Source organism: Eumetopias jubatus, unplaced genomic scaffold, assembly GCF_037043125.1.
Source record: "Eumetopias jubatus isolate StellerSeaLion01/CBP00866 unplaced genomic scaffold, mEumJub1_p1.0 scaffold_6, whole genome shotgun sequence".
Lineage (NCBI taxonomy): Eukaryota > Metazoa > Chordata > Mammalia > Carnivora > Otariidae > Eumetopias > Eumetopias jubatus.
The window spans coordinates 3,641,013-3,660,211 of record NW_028274812.1 but is presented as its reverse complement, the minus strand read 5'-3'; the positions used below and the strand labels follow the sequence as shown (position 1 = coordinate 3,660,211).

At 43.4% G+C, this 19,199-nt stretch overlaps 1 pseudogene; it reads left to right on the top strand.

Moving 5' to 3' along the window:
- The first annotated feature begins 2,535 nt into the window (after positions 1-2,535).
- Positions 2,536-3,827, top strand: LOC114209265 (26S proteasome regulatory subunit 6A pseudogene; annotated as a pseudogene).
- Positions 3,828-19,199: the final 15,372 nt, after the last annotated feature.

The window sequence follows — 19,199 nt, the reverse complement described above, 5'->3', positions numbered from 1 at the left end:
CAATGGGGAAAAGCTGAGAGCTTTTCCCCTAAGGTCAGGAACGCGGCAGGGATGTCCACTATCACCACTGCTATTCAACATAGTATTAGAAGTCCTAGCCACAGCAATCAGACAACAAAAAGAAATCAAAGGCATCCAAATCGGCAAAGAGGAAGTCAAACTCTCACTCTTTGCAGATGATATGATACTTTATGTGGAAAACCCAAAAGACTCCACCCCAAAACTGCTAGAACTCATACAGGAATTCAGTCAAGTAGCAGGCTATAAAATCAATGCACAGAAATCAGTGGCATTCCTATACACCAACAACAAGACAGAAGAGAGACAAATCAAGGAGTCGATCCCATTCACAACTGCACCCAAAACCATAAGATACCTAGGAATACATTTAACCAAAGAGGCAAAGGATCTGTACTCAGAAAACTATAAAATACTCAGGAAAGAAATTGAAGAAGACACAAAGAAATGGAAAAACGTTCCATGCTCATGGATTGGGAGAATCAACATTGTGAAGATGTCAGTGCTACCTAGAGCAATCTACACATTCAATGCAATCCCCATCAAAATACCATCCACTTTTTTCAAAGAAATGGAACAAATAATCCTAAAATTTGTATGGAACCAGAAGAGACCCCGAATAGCCAGAGGAATATTGAAAAAGAAAAGCAAAGCTGGCGGCATCACAATTCCAGACTTCCAGCTCTATTACAAAGTTGTCATCATCAAGACAGTATGGTACTGGCACAAAAACAGACACATAGATCAATGGAACAGAATCGAGAGCCCAGAAATGGACCCTCAACTCTATGGTCAACTCATCTTTGACAAAGCAGGGAAGAATGTCCAATGGAAAAAAGACAGTCTCTTCAACAAATGGTGTTGGGAAAATTGGACAGCCACATGCAGAAGAATGAAACTGGACCATTTCCTTACACCACACACAAAATAGACTCCAAATGGTTGAAAGACCTAAACGTGAGACAGGAGTCCATCAAAATCCTAAAGGAGAACACAGGCAGCAACCTCTTCGACCTCAGCCGCAGCAACTTCTTCGTAGAAACATCACCAAAGGCACGGGAAGCCAGGGCAAAAATGAACTATTGGGATTTCATCAAGATAAAAAGCTTTTGCACAGCAAAAGAAACAGTCCACAAAACCAAAAGACAACCGACAGAATGGGAGAAAATATTTGCAAATGACATATCAGATAAAGGGCTAGTCTCCAAAATCTATAAAGAACTTATCAAACTCAACACCCAAAGAACAAATAATCCAATCAAGAAATGGGCAGAAGACATGAACAGACATTTTTCCAAAGAAGACATCCAAATGGCCAACAGGCACATGAAAAAGTGCTCAACATCACTCGGCATCAGGGAAATCCAAATCAAAACCTCAATGAGATACCACCTCACACCCGTCAGAATGGCTAAAACTAACAAGTCAGGGAACGACAGATGTTGGCAGGGATGTGGAGAAAGGGGAACCCTTCTACACTGTTGGTGGGAATGCAAGCTGGTGCAGCCACTCTGGAAAACAGTATGGAGGTTCCTCAAACAGTTGAAATTAGAGCTACCATTCAATCCAGCAATTGCACTACTGGGTATTTACCCCAAAGATACAAATGTAGGGACCCGAAGGGGTACGTGTACCCCGATGTTTATAGCAGCAATGTCCACAATAGCCAAACTGTGGAAAGAGCCAAGATGTCCATCGACAGATGAATGGATAAAGAAGAGGTGGTATATATACACAATGGAATATTATGCAGCCATCAAAAGGAATGAGATTTTGCCATTTGCAACGACGTGGATGGAACTGGAGGGTGTTATGCTGAGTGAAATAAGTCAATCAGAGAAACACATGTATCATATGACCTCACTGATAGGAGGAATTCTTAATCTCAGGAAACAAACTGAGGGTTGCTGGAGTGGTCGGGGGTGGGAGGGATGGGGTGGCTGGGTGATAGACATTGGGGAGGGTATGTGCTACGGTGAGCGCTGTGAATTGTGTAAGACTGTTGAATCACAGATGTGTACTTCTGAAACAAATAACGCAACATATTTTAAGAAAAAAGAAAAAGAAGAAGATAGCAGGAGAGGAAGATTGAAGGGGAGTAAGTCAGAGGGGGAGACGAACCAGGAGAGATGATGGACTCTGAAAAACAAACTGAGGTTTCTAGAGGGGAGGAGGGTAGGGGGATGGGTTAGTCTGGTGATGGGTATTAAAGAGGGCACGTTCTGCGTGGAGCACTGGGTGTTATGAACAAACAATGAATCATGGAACACTACACCAAAACAAATGATGCAATATATGGTGATTAACATAACAATAAAAAATTAAAAAAAAATCTCTTTGCAAAAAAATGTCAAACGCTCTAGATGGGGCAATGTTACTATGATTATTATCCTTTTTCGAGAAACCTGCAGAGTTTAGATATAGCCTTTTTTATAATCTGTAGCAATTAATTTAAACCGTGAAGTAATTTGTTGAAAACTTTCCGATTCTGGTTTTAAAAATCTAGTTTAGAGTCCAGTGACTCTGCAAGAGAAGATGGCGACCGTGTGGGATGAGGCTGAGCAAGATGGAATCGGGGAGGAGGTGCTCAAGACGTCCACGGAAGAGATTGTCCCGTGCACACGGCTGCTGGACAGTGAGATCAAGATCATGAAGAGTGAAGTATTGCGAGTTACCCATGAACTCCAAGCCATGAAGGACAAGATCAAAGAGAACAGTGAGAAAAATCAAAGTGAACAAGACCCTGCCATACCTTGTGTCCAACATTATCAAGCTTCTAGATGTTGATCCCAATGACCAAAAAGAGGATGGTGCCAATATTGACCTGGATTCCCAGAGGAAGGGTAAATATGCAGTGATCAAAACCTCTACACAACAGACATACTTCTTGCCTGTGATTGGGTTGGTGGATGTTGAAAAGCTAAAGCCAGGAGACTTGGTGGGTGTGAACAAAGATTCCTATCTGATCCTGGAGACTCTGACCACAGAGTAAGACTCTTGGGTGAAGGCCATGGAGGTGGATGAGAGGCCCACAGAACAATATAGTGACATCGAGGGCCTGGACAAGCAGATTCAGGAGCTGGTGGAGGCCATTGTCCTGTCAATGAACCACAAGGAGAAGTTTGAGAACTTGGGGATCCAGTCTCCAAAAGGGGTGTTGATGTATGCCCCCCCCAGGAACGGGGAAGACCCTGCTGGCCCAGGTCTGTGCCACACAGACCAAGGCTACCTTCCTGAAGCTGGCTGGCCCCCAGCTGGTGGAGATGTTCACTGGGGATGGTGCCAAGCTGGTCTGGGATGCCTTTGCCCTGACCAGGGAGAAAGCTCCATCCATTATCTTCATTGATGAGCTGGATGCCATTGGCACTAAGCGCTTTGACAGTAAGAAGGCTGGAGACCGGGAGGTGCAGAGGACAATGTTGGAGCTTCTGAACCAGCTGGATGCGTTCCAGCCCAACACTCAAGTAAAGGTGATTGCAGCCACCAACAGGGTGGACATCCTGGACCCTGCACTGCTCCGCTCAGGCCGTCTGGACTGGAAGATTGAATTCCCCATGCCCAACGAGGAGACCCGGGGCAAAATCATGCAGATCCACTCCTGCAAGATGAACGTCAGTCCCGATGTGAATTACAAGGAGCTGGCCCACTGTATGGATGACTTCGATGGGGCCCAGTGCAAGGCCGTGTGTGTGGAGGTGGGCATGATTGCACTGCGCCGGGGTGCCAAGGAACTCACGCACGAGGACTACATGGAGGGCATCCTGGAGGTGCAGGCCAAGAAGAAAGCCAACCTGCAGCACTACGCCTAGGAGGTTGCCCACCACACCTGCTCTCTGGTCTGGTGCTCGTTAAAATTCATAATAAAAGATGGTTGCAGGTCAAAAAAAAAATCTAGTTTATTTTTCTGAAACATGTCCTCTGAAACGGCAAGAAAAATCCTTTTAAGGGCAGAGTCAGTAAAATATCAGTAGGTAAACACAAGGAACCTTTCATAGTTCCTAGCTGCAGAGCCTGTCCGTCCACCTCACTTACCGTAGGCCCCCCTCTCCTCGTCCCCTCTGCTGCCTGTCCACAGTCATCCCCAGGGAGAAGCATAAGGGAATGCGTGTGTACGAGAGAGCAGAGTCTCCACCATTGGCAGGTTAGGATGACTGGAACCCGGAGAAAAGGGTTTATTTCTGGCTGCTTTTGCACATCCTGTGCATGGTATGATAATCACTAATATTTACCTGAAATAAAATGTTTAGCCTAGAAAGAGCATGCTTGCCTTGATAGCTTCATCCTTATCTATGCTTGTTACCTAGTTACATGCTGCTTACAAGGCCTTAGAAGAGTTTTGTTGGAAGTTTGATTTGTCTTGTCCTCACTCTTAATTTGGCACCAAACTAAGGCGGAGTGCCCGGCTGAAAAGCCCCAGGTGCAGTGTAGGCTGTGAACCGGAGACCCTAGCAGATCATCCTCAACCGTTGGGCAAATTAAGGTCAATTCTGCACACCGTTGTTTTGTTTTGCAACCTAGTGGAGTTGTTTATTTCTTATGCCCACACTTTTATTGTTTATTTGTCACGTGGACAACACTTCCTGCTGGCAGTCTGTCCAGGCGGGGATTTTCTCTAACCCAGGAAATGAAGTCATCCGACCTGCTGTCTCTGCAGGGACTCCGCCTCCCCTTCCCAAGAGAAGCAGGCACTTCGGGAGTATTTATTTCAAGACAGATGCAAAGATGGTGACAAATAAATAGAAATAAATGTGCTTAATAGTGTACCAGGGCATGCAGAATCATTCCATTTCTGCAGAACTTTGGAGACGTGTGAGAACTCGATGTGATTCAGGGCTCTTTTTATATAGCCGTGGAAAGATTATATAACACGCAATTTTGACTGAAAAAGATGCTAACTACTTGAGTCTTTCAAACTTTTTATTGTTTTATAATTGATTTTCTGGCTCACAAATAACACACTCTACTTCTAATTTATACTTTTAGCTAAAGTGAAAAGAGATGCCTTCTCATGTTTCTACATAAAAACACAGACTTGATATCATGATCATTTCATTCTGTACTTGGACTTAGAGGTCTTCCCTCTCAGTTTCCCTAGAAGACTGGGTCAGATGGCATTGAAAACAAATGACATATTCTTAGGGGCGCCTGGGTGGCTCAGTGGGTTAAGGGTCTGCCTTTGGCTCAGGTCATGATCCCGGGGTCCTGGGATCGAGCCCAGCATCCAACTGATTTCCTGCTCAGTGAGGGCTCTGCTTCTGCTGGCCCCCTGCTTCTGCCTCCCTTGCTTCTGTTCCCCACCCCGCTTCTGCCCCTCCCCCTGCTTCTCCCTCCCCCTGTGCCCGTCCTCTCCCCCTACTTGTGTACTCTCTTTCTCTCTCTCTCAAATGAATAAATTTAAAAAATCCTTTAAAAATTACTTATTCTTAGATTAAGGGATTAAGAAGAGAAACCAAGAATTATGTTTATATAAATATGTATTTATTTAAAAATATTTGATTGAGATATAATATATACCTATATACCACAAGATGCATCGTTTGTTTTTTGTTTTTATTTTTTTAAAGATTTTATTTATTGATTTATTATTTTAGAGAGAGGGAGAGATAGAGAGTGGGAGGAGGGGCAGGGGAAGAGAGAATGGATCCCAAGGAGACTCTGCACTGAGCATGGAGCCTGAAAGGGGGCTTGAACTCACGACCCTGAGGTCATGACGTGAGCCAAAACCAAGAGTCAGTAGCTTAACCGACTGCATCGTGGGCCACCTGATGCATCCTTTAAAAGTGTACAATGCAGGGGCATTTATACACTCACAAGGTTGTGCAACCGTCGCCACCATCTACTTCCAGAACATACATCACCCCCAAAGGAAATGGCACCTGTGAGAATTTACTCTCCTTCATTCTGTCCCCAGCTCCCCACAACCACTCACTTACTTTCTGTCTGTGGGTTCATCTATTCTGGACATTTCACGTAAGTGAAATCGTACAACAGGTTGTCATGGTGACTGGCTTCTTCCCCTTGGCATAGAGTTCCCAAGGTTCATCCATGTTTTAGCGCATATCAGTACTTCATTCCTTTTTATGGCTGAATAATAACCCACATTGTGTTTATCTGTCAGTTGATAGACATGTGGGTTGTCTCCCCTTTGGGGCTCTTATTATATTGCTCCTATCAACACTCGGGAACACAAGCTTTTGTGTGACTATATACTTTCAATTATCTTGGGTAGAGATTTACTAGTGGCTTTGGTAGGTCATAGGGTATCTCTATGTTCAACTTTTCAAGAAACTGCCAAACTGTTTTCCGCGGTGGCTGCACCATTTTTACTTTCCCACCAGCTGTGCCCAAGGGTATTCATTTCTCCACTTCCTTGCTGACATCTGATGCTGCATATTTTATGCGAGCCATCCTAATGGTGTGAAGGAGCATCTCATTGCGATTTTGATTTGCATTTACCTAATGACTCATGAGGTTGAGCATCTTTTCGTGTGCCTATTGGCCATTTGTTTGTCGTCTTTAAAGAAATATCTATTCACTTAAAACTACTAATTATTTGTCTTTTTATTGTTGAGTTGAGGAGCTCTTTATATATTCTGGACAGTATATTCTTATCACATATGTGATTTGCAAACATGTTCTCCCCCCTGTGGGGTGGTCTTTTTCATGGTTGATAGCATCCTTTGAAGCACACATGTTTTTAATTTCGATGAGGTCTGACTTATCCATGTGTTCTCTTATTGTCTGTGCTTTTGGGGTCATATGTAAGAAACTGTTGCCTAACCTAAGGCCATACAGTTTACATCTATGTTTCTTCTAAGGGTTTTATAGTTTTGCTCTTACATTAAGGCCTTTGATCTATTTTGGGTTAATTTTGGTATGTGGTGTAAGGTAGTAATTTGTTTGAAGTGTGTTTCACTTAGCTCCCAAACATTTCTGTATTTATAGGGAAGTAGAAGATTATGCATTAATAGTATTAGAACATCTATGGAAAGAATCCTATTATGTAGTATTTCTAAGCACGTCTGAAGCTCAACATGTCATAAATAAATGATAAATATGTAAATAATGATACTGTAGGGCTAGAAATCCAAAGAGTACTGGGGAAAAAAGGTAGGAAGTCAAGACCCATCTCTGAAATCACTTTTCCTTGAGTGTCAGTGAAGGGCAGTGAACATGCTAACTCCATCCCAAGCCACGCTGTGTCCGTGTCTGAACCAGATCTCTCGATATTAAACCAGAGAAACACTGTGACCGTAATCATCTGTCATTCTCACACTTTCCTCCCTTTGTCTAAAAGAAAGCCAAGTAAAACACACCAGGCACGGACCTCCACAAAGTCAAATACGTCCCACTCTAAATGAAAACAGTACAAAGAAAACTGTAAAGTGTTTATGTGTATTTTATGTTCTGCTCTATAAATAAAGAATCTGCATGAAACGGCATCTTTGTCTTCATTACACTTTAAAAATTATTATGGAAGCATTTCCACTCCTGCCGTTTATGAAAATGTCTATTCTAGACTCATGCTGCCCAGTAAAACTTCCTGTAATGATGGAATGTTCTAGATCTGTGTTGTCCATACAGTGGCCATCAGCCATAGGGGGCCACCAAGTCCTTGAAACATGGCTTGTCCAGCCAAGGAATGAAAATTTTAATGTTATCTAATTTTAATTAAGTTAAATTTAAATAACCACAGGTAGCTGATGGCTCCTATGTGGATCACATAGCTTTCCCCATCTGATAGCTCTAGTCTGCCCAAAAAACCCCACACACATGAATCTTAGAGTAGCCGGGATGGTCTATTGAAATTGTAACCTATTTCAAAAACTGGAAAAAGTCGAGATACAGCTCTTGTGGTAATTTGTATTGGTTAACTTAAACAGCAATGCATATTGCTAGAATCACTTCCTTTTACTCTGCCAAAGGAAAGAATATATGCAGACTTCTGGCTGGATATATCCTATATGCTGCCAAGCATGTAACTAAAATTAAGCAAAAGTTTAATTGCTAATAGTTTTTTTTATACCCTGTGAAAATCTTGGAAAGCACATAATCATAGAAGTCACATTGAGATAGAAATGTGAAACATTAGCAAGTTTGTCAGTGAGCAGTGTCTGGTATCTAAACAAAGATCGTAAAGCATTTTCTAATATGGACTATAGAAGAGGAAGGGGACTTCGTGCTCTACTCTAAGGACTATCTGGTCCACTTGTTTGCAGTTTTGCCTTTGTGTGTGCAACAGAAATATAACAAATTATTCATGCAGCATGCCATCTTAAGAATTGTGACGGACTCCACAGACCAACTCCTTGTAGATAAAAGATCGTCCCTAATCTATTATGTAATTGAATTGTTCTTATAATGGAATTCCAGAAAATATTGGCAGATACATTAACATCTAAGGAAACAGTTTCTCTGCTCAAAAAGGAGTCCTGGCTGTTGAATCATCATGTTGTATGCCTGAAACTAATATAATGTCATATGTCAATTATGTCTTACAAAAATAAAAAGGTGTCCTGGCAAGATCCTAGTTTCAATCTCTATTCCTGAGCAAGCCACAGAATTGCAAACATTACAATAGAAATATTGCCAAATAAAAACAAACAAAAGCAAAGCTAAATGCAGAAGTACAAAAAAAAAAAAGTAGGCTTTTCTTCTTGGGGCCAGAAAAGAGTTCTGAGGGCCCACTGACCGTAAATCGAAGGGCCAGATCTAATGGGTCATATTTCTGAGTGCTCAGGGACTTAGGAATGGTCAAGTCACATCTGCTCTGTTAAAAAAGAAAGCAAACATGCAGAAAGGTGTTACATGGAAAATGGGAGTCTCCCTACCAACCCCCGATCTCCATATCCACTGCCTAGATAAAACATTTTCCCTTGTGTCCTTCCAGAATGTTCTCTGCACAGATATTTATATGTAATAGGCAGCCTTCTATTTCAAGAAGTTATGTAAGTTTTAAGAGCTTGGATTGCTACCTCAAAAACTAATGATGTATTGTATGGTGACTAACATAACTTAATAAAATTAAATTAAATTAAAAAAAAAAAGAAAATATGCTCTGAATTTCTGCCCCAGAAACAATGGAGTCGCTTTGGACTCCTGTTCACACCACACACAATCTGTCCTCCCAGGAGGGTGTCATGGTCATGGCTCTGGGTTCATCATCTCTGCTCTGAAGACGTTTACCAGCCTTGCAGCTGGGCTCCACACTGTCTTCCATGTCCCCCAACACAGGGATGTCACCTGGTTCTCTAACCACGTGATGTCATGGCTTCAGCACAAGGGAAGGCGGACGGTCAGGAGCAGGCTCTGCCAGCCCAGCTGCCCCACCGCGGCGCACACATCCCACCGGGCACGCACCCCTACATGCCCCGCTCACCCTGTCCACGGTCCCTGTGAGCTCCTGTCCCGGTCCCTTTTCCTCGCCCTGGTCCCTTGTCCCGGTCCCCCGGCCCATGCCCTCAATCCTCACCCAAAGCCCACGCTCCCTGTGTGACACAGCACAGGGGGCAGAATCTGATTGACAGACTGAGGTTTCCAGGGCAGGGCTCATGTTTTGTTCCTATTTCCGTCTGTCATGCCCAGTATAGTCAATCAATGATTGAAAGACAGGACCCCAAATATTTGCTGCCTCTGAATTGATGAAATTGTAGGGAGCCCCAGAGAGCTCATAGTGGGAACCGCTGTGGAATTACAGAGTGGAAGAAACCGGTCTCCTTCTGCGCACCTGCAGAGCCCGGGAGCCTGGGGCAGGTCTGGCATCTAACCGCACACGCACCCGCCCCCCAACCACGGGGCCTCACAGCTGGGGGTTCGCTCCAGCCCTGTGTCCTCTGGGCCTGCAGATGCCCGTGGCCGGGCTCATGGGCACATCCTGGACTTCCCAGGCCCCACCGCCACTGTCTGATGTTGGGGGATGGCCTGACACAGATCTCTGCTTACTCCCACAAAGTAAGCAGAAAACCCCACTCGTTTCCTCCCAGCTTACACTTGTCAACAAGTCTGTAAATGAAACAAACAACGGGTTTGTGAAAACGGCAAGATCTTGAGATCTTGATCTCAGCTCTGCCAAATCTCCAGTGTAAAAAGAAAGAAAAAAAAAAAGCCAACAAAGCAAAAAGAAGATTTGGACAGCCCTGCTTCCCTCCCCTGCCTCATTTAGGCTCCAGGTCAGAAGCTGGTGGCAGTCCTGGGGGGTTTGTGGACTATGCAACCCTGTCTACACTAGAGCACCATGGGGGCCTGAACTCGGCCACGCCTGGGTTAATTGTCGTGGCTGCCGGCGGTGGACCGTGCCTGTGGGACCCGAGTGGGGCTGGGATGGGGTGGACTGGCCCACAGAGCAGCCCGGTGGGTTCTGATCACAGCCAGGCGCTACAGGTTTGCTTTGTCCCGGACACACCATATATAAATATATGCATGGTTGTGTTTGAAATACTTCTTTAAAAGATCCACCTTAAATATCCCTATTATTGTGAAACTCAAATAATGTTTGACCCCGTTAATATCTTATTTAAACAATGCAAAATGCTTTTGGGCCCATCAACAAGGCCAATAATAAAGCATTGTATGGTTTGAAGAAAGTCTGACAAGGAAACGACACACGTTGCAAGGATTATATTCAGAGTTCCAATGCAACGCACTTCCGTTATTAAATGCAGCGTAGTTTGGCTACATGCTCCTTTTGCGGTCCTTAACACCCGTATGTCTCTCTGGTCTAGTAAAGCCCTAGAACATAAGGGAAGGAGCCCAGCAGGCTAACCCCTCGTCCAAACCCTCTGCTCTGTGGGGCTGAGCTCCCCCATCACAGCCGAGGTTCTTGGGATGGCCCTCCACCCCTCAGCCTCTGATGCCTTTCCCTTCCTTCTGCACTGCCCAGCCTTGCCTGCGCCCAGGAACCTGCTCCTTACCTGGGGGGCTACTTTCCCTCTCTGGGTCTCTGTGTCTTCACCTTCCTTGCTCTAGGTTCTAACGATTATCTTCATTTCTTATTACGTATTTTAATGGGAACTTTACTTTCCAAATGAATCTAGCTGGAAGAAGACGTTTGGCGGGGGCGGGAGGGTGGGGGCAAGCGGTCTCTTTCTTTAGCATAACAAGTGGGGCAGATTTGTGCTCCATCTTGTTGGGGAGCAAGAATGTGGAATAGAGTAAAAATCCAAATGACAGGTATTTCAGAAGAAGCAACATTTTAGCGTTTGGAGGTGCCCAGCATGAAATAGGCTGACACCCTCCAGCCTGGCCATCTGCAGATGCTCCAGGAACACATCGGGGCCACAAACCTCCCTTTTCAGAGACATCAGTGCACTGAGTACTTTATCCTCAGATGCCTGATTTGGTCATCAAACTTGTTCTTGTCATTTCACTTGGTCAAATCTTTTCTTTAGATTGGCAAAATGATCTGTGGAAGCATGTATCCATACTCTGAATTTTCATTTTAAATTATTTCAGGTCCAAATTAGTGAGTTTTCACTTATTTCTACTCGAACAGCACAAATGATTGTTTTAAAATATGCTCAAGCATATCGGGTCTTTTCCCTCTTTGGCAGAAGAAATAATGTTTTTTTTTCCTTGTAGACATCATTTCTCCTGTTTGTTTGAGCAATGCATGTCAACATTACGAGTCCTCCTTGAAGTTTCCACATCTGAAATAATGTCCAGCGTAAAGTTTGCCTCCTGGAGCTGTGAGAGAAATGTTTGAAAAGTGGTTCTGATATTTTGTGATGACAACTTGTTCCCTATTTTTTCCATATTCTCAACAGTATAAATTTTAAAAACTAGAAAATATTTCTAATTTCCAAATGTTTATTTTTTCTTTCTACAAATCAGATTCCAGAAAAGTTCAGATCTTCAAGTTTAGTTATTTTGACCAGGACATAGCCAGGAACCAAGGATAAGAAAGAAAGGGGCTTCTGCCCTAAATGAGTGCCCCACCGATTAAAGGCTAGCATGGCTTAGTTTATTGTCAACATTTCCTGGTGACAATCGATTAAGAAGCAGGTAAGAGAAGGAGAAGCTTTCCAGAATTGTAACCACGGGTCATAGCAAAAATAACTGTCAGTGTGACAGTAAGTAAAACCCAGAATATCTAGATGTTAGAACTCAGAACCACACGGGGCCATTTGCAACAAGGAAAAACAGCCCTCAACCCCAGAAAAATCTCTAAAGAGATGTTGTATTGCAACCAATCAAGGGATTCAATAAGCATGTTCAACATCTTTGGGTTTTTTCTTTTCTTTTTTTTAAGGTTGAGATGTGTTTTTTTTAAATGTAAATTCAGTTTAATTAACATATACTATATTACTAGCTTCAGAGGTAGAATTTAACGATTCATCAGAGATGGGTTTTTTTTTTTAAGATTTATTCATTTACTTGAGAGAGTGGGGAGACAGCACATGTGGGAACATGGTGGGGAGAACAGAGGGAGAGGGAAATTCAAGCAGACTCCAGGCTGAGCGTAGAGCCTGATGCAGAGCTTGATGTCATGACCCTGAGATCACGACCTGAGCCGAAACCAAGAGTTGGATGCTCAACCAACTGAGCCACCCAGGCGCTGCCCGAGGGTTGAGATATGCTTAAGACATCATTTCGGAAAAACTTGCTTCAAAACTGTTCAATTAAAAAAAGACTTGGCAATTGTCTAGGGAATTCACTTGCGTGTAACACCAGCATCTTTAAAGAATCTCCAATGAGAGGCCTTTCAAACTTAAACACTGTCTCCCTGTGAAAGCCAAATAGAAAAACAGACAACAACATGAAAGTAAAATGTGTGTAAAGTGACAGAACTTCTAAAAGTGTAAATGTAAAATGAATGTGACTTGGACATGATTTATCTTTAACTTTCTTTTTTTTAAGATTTTATTTATTTATTTGACACAGAGAGAGAGAGAGAGAGCACAAGCAGGGGGACCAGCAGAGGGAGAGGGAGAAGCAGGCTCCCCGCTGAGCAGAGATCCTGCCATGGGGCTCGATCCCAGGATCCTGAGATCATGACCTGAGCTGAAGCCTCAACCGCCGGAGCTACCTGGAGCCCCTATCTTTAACTTTTGTACGTAGCATTTCAATTCCACTTTGAAAGCAACCAGTAAATAGCAAGACTCTTAGAAATGGTCTTGCAATAATAGAAATTAGAAATACATATCTTTCAAAAGAATGTTAAGGGGAAAAATTAAATTATAGGGACCTACAGCAATAATCATGTGTTTTTATGTGTCTTTTAACAGCACACATAGAGACTCTGTATTGCTCTTGCATATATATATATATGTATGTCAAATAAATGGCCTGGAGGTGAACATACCAGGTTCCTGAGCACCATTGCTCCTCGGGGGTCAGGAGGAGGCTAGGACTCAGGATCAGGAAGAACTTCGATGTAACTGATAATCTTTCCTTCTCCTGAAGATAATCCTGAAGATAACCTTTCCTTCTCATGACTTGAAAGCTAATGTGACAAAATAATAACTCTCCATTCTGGATGGTTAGAATACAGCTCTATGTTTTATTATTTACTTTTTATTATTTTATTAATTTATTTTGTTCGTTTGTTTCTTTAATGATTCTATTAAGAGAAAAGAATTCCCCGAGAGCTCATCTGTGTGAAAGCAGTAGCCCCAGGGAATGATTTGAAGGACTTTCAGGGGCCGGTAACTTTACATGGGGCATCTTTCTGAGTCACCGTTTAGGGAAGAACACTGAAGACAAACGCAAGCATCCTGGGAACGCTGTTAGACTGAGCGCCAGGAACTCGGGCGGTTCTCATCGGTGCTCCTGTAAAGCGATCCACATTCTATCAAATAGCAATGTCTTTCCAGCGAGCCAAGTGAATTTCCAGCCTTCTAGTTTATCTCAGTAATTTTATCAAGTCAGTGGGGAACACAAAACAAACCCTTCAGAAACATGTCAGAGGGATGGCCTGTTGCAACAACAGGAAGTCCGAGCGCTGGTCACTGCTGGCCCAGGTAGCACCAGCCTCCGCAGAACAAGGGCAGTCTGTCTTCCTCCCGCCTCCAAAGGCCATAGCCGCACTCTGTCTGCACAATGGCATCCACCATAACACTTCCTTAGCAACACGTTTCACACCCTGACTTTGAAATCATCCGCTCTTTTGGCAACAGGATGAAAATTTGCCGTTCATGAACTTTTAAAAGGTCATCGGCTGGGAACAAGCCTGTTTCCTTTGACTCACCCCCTCCCCTATTTGTGAAACTTACCCACTGCGTTGCAGACAAAACCTAATTTGTTGAGGAAAAAAGAATGCACTTTTTGCATTTTAAAATGGGAATATAAAATTTTATTTGGGGGATATTAGAAAAAAAAAATGTCCTAGTGTTGATTGCCCACATTTTATGACTCTACTGCTAATCAACAGAAAGAATAAAACACTGAAAGCAAATCTTTCTGTCTAAACAATTTTAAACTTTTGTGGTTTACTTTTTCATGCCAATTATTAAAGTATACTTGTAAATCTCATAGTTCGCAAAACTACAAAAGTAATTGATATTTACCTTTTAACTAGTATTAGAATTTAAGACTGACACTTGATTTTTAGCAAGAAAAAAATGATCAATGATTTTATTACTTCCAGAAAAGTACTGTTTCATATTTCCTTTTTTTTTTTTTTTAGTAGGCTCCACACTCAGCACAGAATCCAGCCTGGGTCCTGAACCCACCACCCTGAGATCAAGACCTGAGCTGGGACCAAGAGTCAGGCACCCAGCCAACTGAGCCACCCAGGCACCCAGGATTGTTTTGTATTCTTGAAAAACTCATTTGATAACAAATTCAATCAGCTTCCACACTGCCAGAGTCTTCAAACAATTGTACCAGGTATATTTGAGGAGAAATAGAAGAAATTTGTTAAAAGTATTGAGCAGCTTTTATTGATTATTTTCAAAACATGAGGAAAAACAATACCAAAACTGTTTCTTGTCAAAGATTTTTAGCTGTGTGATTTACACTAATTAAAATAAACTTACTTTAAAATTGATCCTTGTTAGTCTACATCAAGTAGCTTTTTCTCACAGTTATGCATATGTATAATACACATTTAAATTTTTCTAAATTATAAAAAGGCTACCAAAATTAAAAAACTTGATGGGGCGCCTGGGTGGCACAGTCGGTTAAGCATCTGCCTTCGGCTCAGGTCATGATCCCCAGGTCCTGGGATTGAGCCCCACGTCAGGGAGCCTACTTCTCCCTCTGCCTCTGCCTTCTGCTCCCCCTGCTGTGTTCTCTTTCTGTCAAATAAATAAATAAAACATTAAAAAAAAAGAAAATTTGAGAATGCCTGTAAAATGTCTCTCTGCTAGTGAATTATAGTAATGTCCAAATAGACCCAAGACGTTCAGAAGTTGAGGGGCACCTGGCTGGCTCAGTCAGAGGAGCATGTGACTCTTGACCTTGGTGTCATGAAGTCAAGCCCTATGTTGGGTGTAGACATTTAAAATGAATAAAACTTAAAAAAAAAAAAAGGACGTTCAGAAGCTGATATAATTGTGGGTCATTTTTGCTCATTTCCATGAAAGCAGACTACTGCAGTAAAATACAGCAGGCAAACAAATGTTTTATAAATAATTGTTTTCACTCTAATCTTTTTTTCCCCTAGAATGTGTATTTATTTGAGGTGGCATCGAGAGAGCACAGAGAAGGGTCCTGGGTTTCCGGAGATGCAGTGCTCTGGGTTTTCTCCTGAGGCAGGAGGCTCCTATGACTGGTTTTCCTGTTTTCCGCCATGACCCTTCTCAGGAACGGCTGTGACAAGGCACACGACCAAAACACTGACAATTTAGCCCAGGGGAGAACACAGCCAGAATCTCATCTTTGCAACTGGCGGCAGTCTGTTTCTAGGAAGGATGGTTGGGGATTCTGGGTTATCCTAAGCAAGCTGGCGAAGCCGGGGCCTTTCTATGGGACAGAGGCAAGGGTTTTCCTGTTCTCCCTGCAGAAAAAGTGCCAGATGTGCGAAACTGCTCTGAAGCCAAATAGATAAGATTGAATGGGTTACCACCTCTCCCCAGGGCATTTATAATTCAGTTTTTTGTTCTGTAGCATTTAATGCACACAAGAGAATATAGCTGTGAAACACAGAGCTCAGTGATAAAGCACGATGCTAAACCAGCTGCAGTGAATCGATCATCAATTATCAATCATCAAGCCCAGGACAAGGAATGTTTGCAGGGTCAAGGCAGCTTCTACCTGCTCCTCCCTGCCTCCTCCGCGCCTCCTCCCCGCCAGAGCACCTCCGTTTCCTAGATTTGTATTAATTATTACCCCCTGAAAAAAAAGTAAGTAAAAGGAAAGTTTTATCACATATGCATGTATCTCTTGAACGCTTTGTTTAGCTTTGCTTGGTTTGGGGTCTAAAGAAAAAAAGTCACCATACGGAAAGCAATCTTTTGCAATATGCTTGTTTTCACTCAGAATTTTGTTTCTAGGATCCCTCCACGTTACAGCGGCTGCAGAAGATGCAGCCCTTTTCACTCTGTATAACGTTTTGTGAACGAACAGTTTTCATTCACCCGTGCTCCTGCTGATGAACTGCTGGGTTGTCTCCAAATCTGCTCGGGTGCAGGTGCTGGGGTTTCTCGAATGCACATGCCCAGGAGCAGAGGTGCTGCCTGCCACGTGGACGATCCACTTCAGGACGGGTGTCTAACTGTTCTCCAGAGCTCGTCGCCAAGTTACTTTCCCACCAATAATGTGTAAGGATTTCCATTGATCCATATCCTTGCCAATACTTGAAAATTTTTGTCAAACTAGTAAAGTACATCTCATTCACATTTGTCTGATTACTGATGAGGCTGAGCCTCTTTTTGTATTTTTATTGGTCATTTGGGTTTCTCCTATGAATTTCTTGATTATATCCTTCGCCCAACAATTGGATTGTCAATTCTTTTTTTTTAAAGATTTTATTTATTTATTTGAGAGAGAGAATGAGAGAGAGAGAGAGAGCACATGAGAGGGGGGAGGGTCAGAGGGAGGAGCAGACTCCCCGCTGAGCAGGGAGCCCGATGCGGGACTCGATCCCGGGACTCCAGGATCATGACCTGAGCCGAAGGCAGTCGCCCAACCGACTGAGCCACCCAGGCGCCCTGGATTGTCAATTCTTAAAATTGATTTTAAGAGTCCTTTGTATACTCTAGATACTTGTCTTCTGTGGATCACTGGTGTTGCAAGTGTCTTGTCCCAATGTGTGCCTTGCCCTTTCTCTTTCAGGCTCTTTTGGTGAGTAGATGTTCCCAGTTTTAATGTAGCCAAGCCTTACCTATACTTTCTTTTGTGGGTAATACTTTTAGTTTTTGTGGAGAATAGCCTTCCCTTCCCAGAGTCAGAAAGATATTTTCTTATCTTCTTGAAGTTTTAAAATCTTGCCTTTCCCATGTAAGCCTTTAATCCATCAGGAATTCATGGTGTGAGGGTGTGAGGTAAGGGTGGGGTTTTTACTTTCCCCCCACGCATAACAAAGTTCCCCTTTTCAAGGGGTACCACAGATCCTTTCCACTGTAACAGGAAAAGTTCTCACGTCTGGCTCACAACAACGGAAAGAAATTCTGTAGTGATGTGTGTGTGTGTGTGTGTGTGTGTGTAAATAAAGGTCTTTTTTTCAGGGTAAAGGGGAACTCCTCTTATCCCCAAAGTCACCTCATGTCAGCAGTTTCTTACTAGATCTACCTCAAGTCAAGTGCCACACGTGCTATTTGTTTCTGACTGTAGTAGTATTCGGACTCAATGAATTCCTTTCCCAACAACTATACTTTAATGGCAAGTAAAAGAGTCACAGGATTTGCTTTCTAAATATTGCTTGGCTGTTTGGGGGTGGTGGCTATAAAGCTAACTCATTTTGTTTTTTGTTTGCATTTTCTGGAATTTACTGTACAGATGCTGACATCAGGCAAACTGGCAGACAAAACCCTGGGCCCTGGCAACCTGAACTCACTTCCCACCGTCAGGGAGCAGTCTGCGCACAGAGCCCACAGGTGTCCCTTTCACCTCCTGCCTCCCCTGCCCCCTGCCCACGTGGCCACAGCAGCTCCTTCTCCAATCTGCTAGGAAAGCCTCCCTGCAATTCACTGCTGCCTCTCCACCCCACAGGACACATTCGCAGAGCACCTGCTATGGGCCGCGCCCGGTGGGTCTCCTCGAGGACACAAAGCTTAATGAGGACATTTTCTGCTGCCTTCACTCCTATAACCTCCTCTTCTAGAATTGACATCCCCGATTCTCACCACCCCTCTCCCACCCTCACAGTGCGAGCACAGTGTGACACGGCCCCCAGTGCCCTGCCGATTCTCCACCCACCTCCAGGATGAGGTCAGGGCCTTCCTTGGAATTTTCCACTCTGCCCTTCTTACTGACGTCTTCCTGACCCTCAGCATCATTTCATTCACTCACTGATGAGTCAACATTCTAGCACTGAATCAGTGATTTTTAACAACTCATTGGACCTTCATCTTGATAATCCAAATATACTGCCTTGGATGACTTTATAAGCACCTGGGCCGGCAGCACCAAGCCCAGCATTCAGAACTCGGTACATTCTCGATTCACCTGCTTTGTATGGTGTCAAGCCTACCAAATCTGCTCTTGAGTTCTGTCGACAAATAGATACATTTTAAGTGATGGTGACACACCACTGAATAAGATGCACATCTTGCCCAGGAGGGGCTCAGAGGCAAGTGGGGCATATGGGAACATGGACAGGGACCTATGGACAGTCTGGTGATGGCCAAGACAGAGAAATGGATAAAGTGACCGCTATCTGTAAGTCATTGTACATGGTCTTGGGTAAAGAGAAATTCAAAGTCTAAGTTGACAAAGATGAAACTTATAATCAATATAACTTAGTAGTAGAAAGGATACTGCTTTTAAGTCCTGAGAGTTTCCACTCCCAGATAAGAAGGAACAAACACAACTCCCCTTATCTCTTTTGCAAAATGCAGCTATAAAACGTGGACAACCTGAATGGAGACACCATTTGAGGTCTCTGAAATTATACAATAGCAGGTGGATTGGGAGAAAAGACCAGGATTTGAAGTACCTCTGAAGAGGCAGTGAGCCTACCCTTTTCCCCTACCTGTATTCATTTGAGTACAACACGCCTGATACCTGGACGGAGGTGTCTGATGCCTGGTACCTGATCAGTGGCACAGACGGAGCACCAGGAGTCCCCTCGCTCTGGCTAT